The sequence below is a fragment of the Staurois parvus genome, unplaced genomic scaffold (assembly GCF_062004578.1).
Source record: "Staurois parvus isolate SC_StPar_1 unplaced genomic scaffold, SC_StPar_1.0 ptg000149l, whole genome shotgun sequence".
Classification (NCBI taxonomy): Eukaryota; Metazoa; Chordata; class Amphibia; order Anura; family Ranidae; genus Staurois; species Staurois parvus.
The window spans coordinates 3,575,331-3,590,247 of record NW_028317945.1 but is presented as its reverse complement, the minus strand read 5'-3'; positions in this window follow the sequence as shown (position 1 = coordinate 3,590,247).

Here is a 14,917-nt window from a genome sequence, read left to right as displayed (position 1 = left end):
TGCAGGAGATGACAGTACTTAAATATTGTGATGATGTCACAAGGGGACGGAGTCACTCCTGCCCCCTTGTGATGTCATCATGTGCTGTGATTGTCAAAAGCATTGCAGAATGGTGGTGGGGATGAACAGCCCGCCGAATGCCCTTACCGTTTGTGTGTTAGTAAAATATGTTATATAGTTAGTCTGGCTGAAAAAAGACAAAAGTCCAACCAGTTCAACCATAAAAAAAAAAAAAATTATAATCCACACCCACAGTTGATCCAGAGGAAGACAAACAAAACCAGCAAAGCATGATCCAATTTGCTCCTCAGGGAAAAAAAGTCCTTCCTGATCCCCTGAGAGGCAGTCAGATATTCCCTGGAGCAACTTTACCTATAAATGTTAGTAACCAGTTATATTCTGTGTATCCAAGAAAGAATCCAGGCCTTTTTTAAAGAAATCCATTGAGCTGGCCAGAACCAACTCTTGAGGGAGTCTATTCCACATTTTCAAAGCTCTTACTGTGAAGAAATATTTCCGTATTTGGAGATTAAATTTTTTTTCCTCCAGATGTAAAGAGTACCCCCTTGTCCTCTGTGATGACCTCAAGGTGAATAACTCTATATGAACCACTGATGTATTTATACATGTTGATCATATCCCCCCTTAATCTCTTAGTCTTATTGTCCTTTATTTGATCAACAGCAAAACAGTCCATAGTTACATAGTTAGTCTGGCTGAAAAAAGACAAAAGTCCATCCAGTTCAGCCATAGAAAAAAAAAAAAAAAATTATAATCCTATACCCACTGTTGATCCAGAGAAAGGCAAAAAAAACAGCAAAGCATGATCCAATTTGCACCTGCTGGGAAAAAAATTCCTTCCTGATCCCCCGGCAATCGGATATTCCATGGATCAACTTTACCTATAAATGTTAGTATCCAGTTATCCAGTGCAGGCCTTCTAGTAGCAGAAATATTGGTGTCTCTAATATGCTCTATAGCAGCCTCCTAACAGTAAATTGGCCCTTGATTAAGTAGAAAAAGTCAATTAAGTTTCAGTGACTAATATATTGGAAGCAGCTACCATGAACAATTGATATACAGATATCCCCATTTTCCTTTAAATTGATTCTTGGCCCTTGACTCTATATAACACAGCATAGTCACAAGAACTTTGAGTGGTTGAGCAGTGGAAATCATTGTGCAATGTCCTCCAGCAACAGCTTCTCACCAGCTCTCATATACTCTATGCTGCATAGCAGACTCTCTGTGTAGCCACCTTCCTTTCTTAGGTCTCTGCCATAGGTCAGCTTAGATTTCTCAGGCCTCTGTGACAGGCCAGCTAAGATTTCTTAGGCCCAAGACTAGGTCACCAAGAAGACAAAATGCATTCTTCATCTTGACCTTGACAGGAAAATCCCTCTTCACTAGGCAGAAGCCCAGCAGGAAAGACAAGGATCTCACTGGGAGGAAAGGGCTTTTCTAGGAGGTTGTTTCAAATATTTATCCCATTTCCTCAGCTCATATCACTGAAATAAATCCCTCAGTGATTGTCCAAAGCATATAAAAATTTTCAAAACTCAATACATTGTTACTTCTCACACTAACTACTAGAGACAACTTAACAGCAGCAGGCAGAAATAAGTGCTGTCCTAAGCTTAGGAGAAACCTAACAGGCACAGAAAACATAAACCTAAACAAAGCTGAGGCTGGCAACAGCCTAGCTGTAAACACACTACATTTGATTAGGAACACTCTAGCTTAAAGTAGAACAAAAGGCAAGAATACTTACTGTATCTTAGTTCTAACGGCCCGATGCCCACAAGGTCCTTCGCCAGAGCTTGCATCTTCTCCACAACTTCTTCCAGGTGCCGGACTTCAGCCACCTTCACTAGCTGGCATGTGATGACATCACTTCTACACATGCAGAAGTGCAGGCATCCCAGCACACAGGCAGTGTGCCGGGATGTAAACTGAGCTGCACATTCACAGATCAGTGTACAACAGGCATTCAAATTAAACCAGGACTTTTGATTTTATATAATAAAAGAAAACATTTCAAGGAGCAGAAACTGCATTTATTTTTTAAAATACTCCCCTGCTACTTTTATACATTTATCCCAGCGTTTAACTAATGCATGGAAAACGTCAGCATAGAAAGATATGTCAGTTTGCCTGAACTATCTTAGGACAGCCTGCTTTACTTCATCATCATTGTGATCGCCATTCCCACAGAAAGATTTTCCTCTTGTACAATTTCAGGTCAGGTTATGTGTTGATTATCCAGGATCAGGCGTTCCACGTGCTCAGTGTTCACAGGAATGACTGCTGTGGGCTGGGAACCACCACAGCCCAGGATCAACATTGACCAAAGTATGGCCATCTTTGAATAATTTACACAATTCAAATGCCTTACTGCGGCTGAGCATCCCATCACCGTACTGTGCTTGAAGTCTTCTGTAGATATACATGTATTTTACACCCTTATTCACAAGAAACTAAATCACCTTGCACGCACTAACACTGTTGTCTGCCATCTTGATTAATGGTCTCTGGGCTGGACCGGCGACATGTGTGCCACCTATCAGTAATAGTACACACCTGCCACTTACTACTGCATGTAGTACCACCATGCTAGCATCCCTTTTTATACCTGTAAAACTAAAAGTCCTGAGTTGAGTTGTAAATTTCTGTGAGTAGCACGTGACCCCTTCCCAGAAAGCTCTGAGGACTCTAAAAACCTAGAACACATATAGCATGTCTCATTCTCTCATCCAGATCACCAGCACAGGTTCGACACTGATGGAAACAATGTAAGAATACCTGGGGTATTCTGTACCAGCAGATAAGGAACTTAAAGCCTGATTCTTGGTAATTTGCACAAACTGAGGTTTTCTGGTACAATAGTTTTTATTCTTGCAGCAAGAAAATATACAATGAATCACCAACATAGGGGTAGCATGGTGAAAATTCAGTCAAACAAGCATGGGTGGAATAATGCGCAACAAATGTTTTAACAGAGTGAACTGTTAATGGGTGACCGCACAGAGGGAGCCATTGGTCTACATATGTTACCTGGGTCTGAAGGCCCAGACGCATACCCAGCAAGAAAAGCAAAATTAAAGTAAGAAAGGGGTAACAGGTGAATCAAACATTGGTCCCAAGGGGAAGAAAGAAGAAACAAAGAAAACAAAAGTGAGGGGGGGGAACAGTTTTGAGGAAGGGGGGAGAGGTTCTTGTAGGTTTGGAAGGTGGCATCAGCAGTTAAAAGTTGCCCAGGCTAGCTAGATGCAGGGTGGGGAGAGTATACGACCACCAAGGAGTCCAAACTTTCAAGAATTTGGCATGAGAATCATGCAAGATGCTGGACATCTTCTCATTTATCATCAGGGTGGACAGGATGCTCTTCACCACTGCAAACGATACAGAGGGTGTTTTCCAAGCCCGAGCTATGGCATGCATTGTGGCAATGAACAAATAGGTGGCAAGTTTCTGTTGGTATGAAAATAGGCCCGGGATGGGTCAATTCAGCAATGCCAATTTAGCATATTTGTGGATGGGAATATGAAATAGTGTGTGCATAAGAGCCCAAAAATTGAGACTAGAACCTAGTTAAACGTGGACATGACCACCAGGTGTGAACCACATCCCCGCGTTGGCTGCAACCTCTGAAACACTTATCACTGTAACAGGGGTTTAAACCTGCAATGCGGGCTGGAACCCAATACCATCTCGGGAGGACCTTGTAGGCTGTCTTCAGCATGGCCATGTTAAATAAACACTTTTCTATGGATGACCAGACCTTGTTCCATTCTTCAGGGTCAATAGAGGTCCCCAAGTCTCGCTCCCAGTTGCGCTTATAGGAATTGGAAGAAGGGGGAGCAATAGCATTCAAGGAAGAGTATATCAGGGAGATGGTGCCCAAAGCCCAGAGGGAGACATGTTCAAAGGTCGTAATTTGATGTGGAAAGGTAGAATTGCATCTCAGGAAGGTCACCCAGTGGCGAAGTTGCATATAACAAAAGAACTCCACTGGCGGAGCAACATGGGTCTCCTAAATGGAAGACCATGAAGGGGGTAAGAAAGTTGCGGACCTGTGTGAAGCCATGGGATGATAACCGTAAAAATGCTCTAGCCTGTTTAAGGAGGAAAAAGAGGATTATTGAGGAGAGGGAGAAGGGGTAGAAAGGGAGACATGAAATTGCCTGAATAATGACCTGAGTCCCAGATTCATAGGCTATGAAGCATTAGGGGGCTAAGTGGAGAAGGATGGAGCCTATGGGGGAGCATAAGAAGGGCTGTCATAGGGATTGGTGTGCAATTAGGAAGCTCCAGCAGTATCAAATTGGTCCACAAGCTCAATGGGAAGGGGGGCTGGTTTGTCATATAGTGCAGAGAAAAAATTCACAAAAGATGAGGAAATTTTAGTGGAATCTGATGTTAAATCTCCCTTGGCAGTGTGCAGATGGATAAAATTATGTGTTTGGCCCACCTGAGGGCCTTTTCTCCTTGTTCAGTGTCTAAGAGGTCTAGTTCCACCACCAAGGAATTGCGTTTTTCTCGGTTGGAGGCCAAAGGATGTGACTTGTGGATGGCATTTGTTGTAAGGATAATTCATTAAGTCTTTGCTCTCTTTCTCACTTCCTCTTTGTAGCCAGCTGGATGAAATGGCCCCAAAATGTGGTCTTGTGGGCCTCCCAAAGAGTGACTGCTGAGGAGCCAATGTTATCAGAAAAAGAGGATTGGAGATGGGATTGAATCGCAGAACTGGAGTCTTTGGAAGTAAGGAGGGACTCACTGAGTCTCCACTGGAAAAGGGGATGGGTGAGACCAGAGAGGGAAAATTATGGGGTCCTGATCAGACCATGGGGAGGCTGGAACGGTAATTGGGTCAGCCAGAGAGACATTGCCCAGATGCATAAAAATGTGGTCAATCCTACAGAAGATGTAGTGGAGGTTTGAGTAAAAGGTGTATTCATGGCCTCTGGGATGGAGTTCTCTCCAGACATCCAGAAGGCCCTGTGACCGAGGGTTCGCATCTAGGTTAACAACGTGGGATCCTGAGATGTGGTTGCTCCTGGGACATAGCACCTATCTATTGAAGAATCTAAGGTAACATTGAAATCCCCCATGAGGATAAGTGTTCCTTTGGTATGTTGCGCAACCACTTCCAAGAGGTGATTATATAGACCAGACTGCAAACATACCTAATCCCTCATATATCATAAAAAGAACCACAAAAAAACAAAAACAAATGGGACTTTACTGGTACAGAATACAGACAACCTCATATTATTGTATAAAACATGTTTATTGAAACATATCTTCCAAAAATTTACCATAAAAACAGTATTTTAGCTAATCAGCCTGATTAGCTAAAATACTGGGGGGGGGGTTGTGGTTTTTTTTTATACTTCCAAGAGGTGAGAAAAGAATCTATTTTGAAATATGTTGGAGGCATAGTAGGACACCAGGGTGGTCTATTGACGTTTGAGCAATTCCCGAAGTAACAGGTATCTGCCCATGGGGTCTTATAATTCCTTGTTGCAAGAAAATAGAAGATTACGGCGGGAGGCTATCAATACTCCCTGATGTTTCTCTGGGGAAGAAGCTAAGTAAAAGGTAGGGTAATGTGAGGATAGAAACTTAGGGGAAGATGTGGAAGAAAACCTGGTCTCCTGTGAACACACACTATCAACTTGGCTGGTTTTGAAAAACGTTTGATCGCTTGATGGGCAAATTGAACCCTTTTATGGTATAAGAATAGATCTTCAGATGTCTGCTAGTCATGGTGACAGGGGTTGGTAGGGCCATGATGGCTTAGGTTCAGAGGCAGAGAGGTCTAGAAGAAGCGTGAGTCATACACCAATCTAAGAGTGGACCACATCCCAAGAAAAGGATTTCTGGTGCTGGAGAACTCCACTGCTGGACACATGGCTTAATCTATAAAAAGAATAAACTTGGAGGGTGGTATAGAAAGCTATGGAGGCGAGAAAGGGCAGGGGTCACCTCCATCATCTCCAGTAGCAGCCCTCAGTGTGTTGTGGTAGGGCAAGTCAGGGGAAGTATAGTTGGAAAGTACCCAGTCACCATTCAATGGTAAACCGGAAGCAAGAAGGCTAAAAAGTGAAAAAACTGAGAAATGCCCAAGCCAAGCGGGTCCCCAGAGGCCAGCACCCCCAGCACCAGGCCAGGGGAGCAGGAGTCCAGGTTGACCATCAATAGGAAACACCATTAGTCAATCATAATGAAGGGGCTCACAGGCAATGGCTTCATCAGTCTAAAAAAGCGGGGGAGCATGAGTTGGAAAATCTCAAGAGCAATGGGAGGAGGGAAATAGGGGAACAGGTTGGTGAGGAGGGAAGGGGAGAATGGAAAAGGGGGAGGGAGGAGAAGGGGAGGGGGAAGGCAAGGGAAAGGGCAGGGGAGAGGGGGAAGGGAGGTGGGGGGGGGACGGCGGGAGGATGCAAGCCATGCGTGTGAGCCCCCTAGCGGACACATTTAAAAAAGGTTAAGCTGTCAGACTGCAAATCACTGGATTCCACCAGAGGAATCCACAGTGGGTATTCTGCTGAAGGCAACAATAAGCATGTCGGCAAGCAGAGAGCCCACAGACAGTAATACGTAAGGAAAAGGTCATGCTTTCTGAAAATATAATGCTCAGCCAGGCAGAGTCTGCCTGGTATTCAATCAGCAGAAATAGCACTATCAGAAAACATGAAAATGGTGGGTTTGGATGGCCAGAATGTTGGCCATGGAGTCAGTTCTGTGCCCTGCAGACCAACCAGGTGAGGTGCAGGAAAAGGGGCCAACAGGCCCAACAATGTCACATACTGGAACAAAATAAGAACTAAATGCGGGAGAGATAGCTCCCAGCCACAAATGGTGAGTGGCCAGCAATAGAAAGTGATCCAGTCCGAGTCAGAGACAAGGATTCACACAGCTTACGGTTAGAAGATTCAGCACTGGTCATTCCTAGAGGAGTCGGAGGATGGTGGTGTTTGAGGAAGAGATCATTTGCGGCCCCTTGCTTTCTCCCAGGTGCATCCCAAGAGGTTGGATGGAGACTGGGAAGGTGAGAATCCCGTAGGGGAATCGGGACGACTCACTAGATGGCAAAAGACGGAGTGATTCCAAAATGGTCTTGGCTTCATCCAGAGAGTGCAGAACGTGAGTGCAAACTCAATAGGAGAAAGCCAACTTAAAGGGGAAGCCCCACTGCTAGCATATTTCATAGTTTAACAAGGTAAATGTGTATGGTTTCATCTGCCTGCGCTTCAAGATGGTGGACCCAGCCCTGACAGTACCCCCTCCCTAATGGCCCCTGGGGGCACTAGGCTTGAGGGGAAAATGGAAAGCACCGGGAAGGGCAAGAGCATGTACATCTGAAGATGAGACCCAAGAGCGTTCCTCCGGACTGTACCCCCTCCAGTGAACTAGATATTGTATGCGTTCATGAAACCTACAGGAGTCAATGATTAATTGTATCTCATATTCCTCATGGCTGTCAAACTGAACCAGGTGAGGACGTGGTACCGAGGTGGTATAGTGCTTACACACCAAAGGTTTTAATAAGGAAACATGGATCACGTTGGAAATACACATGTTGGAAGGAAGATCTAATGCATATGACACTGGGTTAACCCTACGGAGTAAGCGGAAAGGTCCACTATACCGAGTCGCCAGTTTTAGTGAGGGAACACAAAGTTGGAAGTTATGGTGAAGACAGCCAGACCTTCTCACCAACTTGGTAGGAGGGTGCAAGTCAGCGTCGGTGGTCAGCATGGAGTTTGTACCTCTCTCTGGAGCGTTGCAATGATTCTTGGATCTGCACACAAGTGGAACGGAGTCCTCTAATGCAGGAATTCCCTGCAGATGATAATGAGGTTTTCCAGGAGGAGAATGGATTTAAGAAGCCAGAATTCTCTCACCCAAAGGTTGAACTGATACTAGTGCAAATAGTGGCCTAAATGCGGTCCGGAGGTAAAGGAGACTCCATTTTGGAAGAGGAGGAAAACTGACGCAATAATGAATCTGCCCTATAATTGCTACAGGGTCTCAGTTCACCACTCTCTTCTTTTTCACAAAAAAAAAAAAAAAGCACCGGCAGGAGAAAAGGATTTAAGGATTAATTAGTGAATCTGTAACATACTCCTCCATAGCATTATCCTCTATGACAGACGGAGGGTAAACCTGGTCACGAGGAGGAATGGCACCAGGCTGAAGATCAATTGTGCAGTTATAAGGCCGATATGGTGGCAAAATACTGGCCTGACCTTTGTCAGAGACATCAGAGAATTCTCGGTACTCCACTGGCAAAGAAGAGACTGAAATGTGCACAAGACCCTACTCAGTTTCTGAAAACAAGTATTAGTGCATTGTGGTGACCATAACAGCACCTCGGCTCTATGCCAATCAAATGAAGGATTGTGTTTCTGTAACCAAGAATAACCAATGACAACTGGGTAATGAGATGAGGAAATGACTTGGAATTGGATTATCTCATGGTGAAGAGCCCCTACAGCCATGGTCAAAGGAGCGGGTTCATGGGTCACATGGGCAGGCTCCCATCAATAGGCAAGTGGGGAGGCACGAGGCTGTAGCAGTATCGAATGCTTCAACATGAAGACACTATCTATGAACAAGCCTGCAGCCCCAAATTGATTAGTGCCTGGGTGTCGTTGGAAAACTAAGACCAAGAAAGGGTAACCAGAACTAGAGGCTTATCTTTAAGGATAGCTGGGGACGCAAAGACGCCACCTAAGGTCTGTCCCCTACAGGACCTCAGGTGCGGGCGTTTCCCAGATGGATTGGACAAGACTTCAATAAGTGACCTGCATGGCCACAGTAAAGGTACACTCAATCCCTTCTTCTAAAGGCCCTCTCTTGAGCAGAGAGACACGTAAAGCCCAGCTGCATGAGCTCTACTTCACTAGAGGACTCAGGCTCAGGAAGCATGGAAGGTGAGGGTGGCATGGGTGGGAATGCAAAGCTTGGAACCAAGCATACAGGTGGCGTCCGCAAGTGCTCCTTAAAGGAAAGTCTCTCTCGGAGTGTGGTATCAATAAAAATGGCAAACAAGATCAAGTCCTCAAGATTCTTAGGTATACCACGAGCTGCAATCTCATCTTTAATGTTATCAGAGAGGCCATGGGAAAAAGCAGCCACACTGTTCCAACGAACCTCTGCTGCCAGAGTACGGAATTCGGTAGCATAGTCGGCAACAATTCTCTTACTCTGTTTAATGGGCATGAGGCTCTTGGCAGCAGAGGTGGAGCGAGAGGGAATATCAAATACCATTTTAAAGGAGGCCAAACTCAAGGTAATTCTGAACAATGGCTTTTTGTGTCTCTCATAGAGGGTTTGCCCAAGCCAAGGCTTTGTCATAAAGCAAAGAAATAATGAAGCCTACTTTGCTTCTGTCCTTAGAGAGCACCTGGGGAAGCATCTCAAAATATGTTCCAACCTGATTGAGAAACCCTCTGCAGTGAGCTTGATCACCCCAAAACCACTGGGGAAGCAAAGCAGAACCAGTCATACCTCTTACAGTGGTAGTATCAGAGGTGGCTGCCTGAACCGAGATAAGAACAGCAACAGGAATGGCTTGCAACACTGGTTGTACCCATGAAGCTGGGATAGGGAAGTCAAGCATAACATCAAGTGACCTGAGTAATGTGCAGCAGGCAGGAGCCGAACAGGGATCGGGGCTAGGACCAATACCTAGAAGTTTTGCCTGCAACCGCACCCAGAGGGAAGAGACCCCTGCTTCCTATACAAACGTAGGGTATGTAGCTGAAATCCATCCAAGAGATGCCTTAGAGAGGCCCTTCACCTAAGTGAACCCTGTCGACCCCATGCAGGAGGAGTTGGAAGCAACTGTTTCAGCAGGTGTGCTGGCAGGGAATGGAGGAAGAGCAGGCTTAATTTTTCAGCCACTTGACTTATCGCAGGGCCGGCATAGACTCTCAAACACAGTGAAAGTGAAAAGGGCTACGTGGAACTTTATTGCTGAGGACTTTGAGGCACAGGCCCTTGCTCAAAGTTTGGCTTGGAAGAAGCTTATCAGGAAGGCCCCTGGTTCTTGTAGGGGGAAGGAGGTTGTAGGAGTTGTGAGGGGATAGGGTCGAGGGGAAGGTGGTGAGGTGGGCATCAGAGAGGACCTTGGAGACTTCCTCGATGGTAGTAAGGTCAAAGGTGCGGAGTGTTGAGGGGGCTTCAGTATGAGGAATATAGGGTGGGTTGGAAGTGGAGGTCAGAGCAGTGGTGGGGCCGTGGGAGAGGGGTGATGAGGGGGTAGCTGAGTGAGGGGGAACGGGGTTGGAGGGAGTTAGAGCAGTGACGAAGTCCCTGCGGGTTATGTCGAGGGAGAGGGGGGATGAAGGGGTAGCTGTGTGAGAGGGAACGGGTTGAGAGGGAGAGTTGCGGCGATGTCCTTGCAAATTGTGTCAATCTTGTTTTTGAAGTGATTGGCAATCTCAAGGGCGGTGAGTGAGGTGCTGGGTGGAGGTGGGGGTGGAGAGAGTAGAGAGTTGAAGGTGGAGAAGAGTCGGCGAGGATTGGAGGAGAGGGCCTTGATGAGGGTCAGGAAGTAGGCTTGTTTGGCTGTGTGGAGGGAGGAGGTGTAGGTGTGGAAGGCAGATTTATAGCGGGTGAAGGCTTGTTGGGATTTGGTTTTGCGCCATAGTTGCTCCAGGGCACGGCTGAGTCGTTTGAGGGTTTTGGTGTGATCAGTCTGCCAGGGCTGGAGCGGTCGGGGTCTGATGTTGCGTGTGGTTAAAGGCGCTAGTGAGTCAAGGGCTGTTGACAGCGCGTTGTTATAGGCAGTCATTGCCAAGTCGGGGCAGGACAGGGGGAATGGTTTGCTACAAGAAAAAGTTTGTCCAAAGGAAGGAAACCTTTGTGAAGCTTTGTTATTCAAGTTCTACATATAGGAATTGAACTATTGCCCAATGAAGGGGGTAGTCTTTGTTACTTTTTAAGAGATGTCCTTTGAGCTGTTGCCTAAGGAGCAGGTAAGGGCTCATCAACAGGAACTCCTACAAAAAAGTCACTTCCACACAGCAGGGGAAGGATCCCTTGCAAAGTTCTGTGGAATCCTGGCCTAGGGACAAAGGCCCTTGATTCCAAGTTCTTGTTTGAAAAGACAGTTTGCGAAGATATTTTATTGTTGGACACTTCGCAACGATTTTTGCTGTAAAAATTGTTCTGGCCAGTGGGGGAAGATCCCTTACTGCCGCATAAAGGGCGGATGTTCCTGACACTGCAGGAGGCGGTGTTGCTGCAAGTGCTGGAAGATCCAGGCTCCCAATCCTCTGTGGGAGGGCCATGGACATTTGTTAGCAGAGCCTGGGCCTCAGCTTTGAAAAATGACTTTAAAGTGATGAGTCTATTTTCCATGACATGCTTAGGTAGCCAGATTACTCAGGATGTCTACCTCTGTTTTTCTTTCAGGGCTCTCAGAGACGACTTGTCAAGAGTTGCCCTTAAAGGGGCCACCATTGTGGATCTGTCTGCTACGAGAATGTTCGAGCAGATTTGATAGTTGCCTTTTAGTGGGAGGGTCGCCTCTTAGGGAGAGGATGCTCCCACACCTAGCTTGTAGAGCAAGATTCAAATTATTTACCTATCTGTTTTCTCTTTCCCTGCAGGACTGCAAGGAACTACTCTGCCTCGACTGAGACACTCTACTGAAATATGCTATACATTGCTGATACTGTCTAAAGTTTGTTAGATAGTTTAGGGTAAAGTTAGGTATCTGTTTATTTCACCCCACCAACTACCAATTTTGGTGTCTGGTGCACAATAAAATTGCACTTGGTTGGGTTCTACCTAAGACCTGTGTATATACTTGTACAGCAGATACTTTATTTTTGCACTGCTGATTTATTTGCTTTTATTGGATCTGCACATATGTTACTTCACTTTTTCTCCTCCAAGTTTGTGGGATACTCGTCTTAGCTTTTTATACAAAGTTTTTGTAGGGGTGGACAACCAGGCCAATGAGGACATATCCTATTTTTGGCAGGGGGTGAATGTAACACCCTCCTAGTTAGGTGCTAGGATTTGTTAGGACATTATTTCTCAGTATATCTCTGCTTAACAGAGAGACTGTTAGGAAAATCTAATTGGGCTCTCTGCTTAACAGAGTGCTGTGATGGACTAGTAAGGTCTGCTCATGATGCTCTGGTGCTCCTGCATTTGCCTTGCGTTCTGCCTGCCTTCAAGAAGCTATGAGAGACTTCCAGAACCTGGGAGAGAACTAGGCAAATGAGCAGCATGAATATGCATACAGCCCTGGCTAAGTGCAGGGGAGGGTGGCCCCATTGCATGCAGGGAGTGGTGTTTATGTTCTGTGAGCACTTTGATTCAGTGTTTTTGTTCTGGAGAGCATTGCACCAAGCCAGGCTGGAGGCAGGCTTGCCTCGCCTGGCACTTGCTGCCATGCGAACCCTGAGTGGGCGACCTGAGGGTCTGAAGTTAGGAAGAGTGACCCTGGTTCTACAGTAAGCTGACTGAGGGGAGCTTTCTGCAAAAGATCTGTCCGGTATCACTGGAGAGAGAATCGCTTGGAAGATTGGAAGAAGGTTGCCATTCTGTCCTTGGGGACTCTGTGCTTTGCTATCCCTCTGGTGCTTAATAGTCAGTGTGGGTCCGAAAAAAAAAAAGGGAACACTGGCTGGTATTCTGAAGAGCTTGTCCAACTGTTGCTACTACAAAGGACTTTTTTAGTTCTATTACTTTTGGACTGCCACAGCCTGCAATTACAGGCTGGTATCTGAGGAGCAATAGAGGAGAGAGAGGTGCGCCAGACTAAATGTAGTAATTGGTAACAGTTTATTGCACACAAGATTTAAAAACTCACAATACGTGGGTATATATCAGGCATCAGGTATAGGATGGAGGACATCATCTTAGCTGCACATCACCAGCGGATGGCTGGAGTGCCAGGGGCCAGGGTTCTCACAGCGGCTGGCGCTCTAGGTGGGTCCCAAAGAAGGAGCAAGGACGGTAGGTGTAGTTTCCGGGAGTCGCGGTGCAGGGAGGACCCATGCTTACGGTGGGCGCTGCTTGTCTCTCACATCAGCATGGGTAATGGGGCCAGCTTGAGGCACATCCAAGTTGGCCGCCGAGCGGAAGTGACATCAAGACGTTGCTAGGTGTCGTCCGAGGGGGCGGTGACGTGTTTTTTTTGCTTGCACATGAATGGAAGTCAGTAGAACCTCATCTCATTCACTAAGCTTGGGGGGCAAATTGCAAAGTGCATCTTTTCTTGCAAAGTAAACAGCCTATTTACCTTTGGTAAATCAACCCCACTGTGCCATTGATCGATCAATCATCAAAATGATTAATTTAAATGTAGGTAGACCGATATGACCATTAAGTACGCTGTGTAGGTCACATGACAAATGACAAATGACAATATAATTGCATATAAAATTGTTCCATGAATGGAACAGTCATACCCATTTGGAAGATATTTGAAAGTGTGTGGCCACTTACATTCAGCATGTCATAGCTGCAAATAGTGTGGTGGTACGACACAGGATGCCTCGCACTGACTACCAATTTTAAAGCAGGGAGCACGAATAACAACTAATTCTGGATGTCTGGGTTAGAAAACCAACTGTTTGGCATTACAGAGACAAAATATAGGTAACGTTTAGAGAACTAAAAAATTCTATCGCTAGAAAATATTGAATTCTTTTTTTTAAGACTGGAGCTATCCTGTAATGATTTCTAATTAAAAGCAGGATGTCCTTTGAAAGCCAGGGCACTATTAGTAGACACTAATAACAAAAAGGAGGAGATAGTGATTATATTTTTAGCTCTGTTTCTCTTTTCACTAAGGTTTTTATTGTATGTATCAATAAACATAGACTGTCCTGTGTATTTATATACCTCTTACCCTACGTGGTAAATCCTGTGCTTCCTTTTGCTAGTTGGGTTAGCTGTGACATTTAGCACTTGTTTACATGCTACAGCTGGTAAGTTTAACTAGTTTTCTTGCACACAATGGGGCATTGATTGGGCGCTGCATGCCAGCACTCTATCCCCCCCACCGCCGCCCTCTCTGTGCTCTCTGCCAATCGTCCTTTGCTGTCAACAGGAGAAAGCAGAAAAACCAGAGAAGACAATGAAGGGATTTAGATCACTGGGCGGTGAGGAGAAATGTCAGTGTGGTGGCGCTGCAGCTGTATGACCCTACTATGTGGCCTACTGAAAGGTCGGAGGTCACAGGGTGTTAACCCATTCATTACCATAGAGCATCATCTAGCAACAGATGGAAACAAGATCAAGCAACAGACCTAAGCAGATGTATAGATGTCACTTGTCTGAATCATTTTCAGCACCAAAATAATTTAGATGTCAGTGACAAAAGTCATTCACAATAAAATAACATAAAAACAAAATACATATGCAGGTATGTATGTATAGTTAAGGGCTTTTATTGCCAAAGCTCTGAACATAAAATATATAAAATTACAATCTATGTAGATTATGGACTTTATGTTTATATATTTCAAAAGGCCATACTGTATTCATAAGGATTCACTGCAAGGGAATCAGTTACTGTAATTCAAAACACACGCACCTGCGTTGTATATATGCCCTATGTGAGTTTTGTTTTGCATTTTTATAGTACATATTTTAGAATCACTATATACTGTATATAATATGTGTATATACTGTATATTAAATTATATATAATTTATTTACATGTTGGTTCATCTGGGTCTGTATTCAATTCCATCATGTGATTATTGGGTGCACTTTTTTAACACAATACTGTGTCAAAATATAGCATTCCAAAAAATTTTCACATTCTGTTCTATATTTTTTTCTATACTGTATGAACGTATTTGTACTTTACTGTACATTTGCAAGGTATCATAGCTGCTTTAACTGGTTGCCGACCAGCCACAGTGTTTTTACTGCG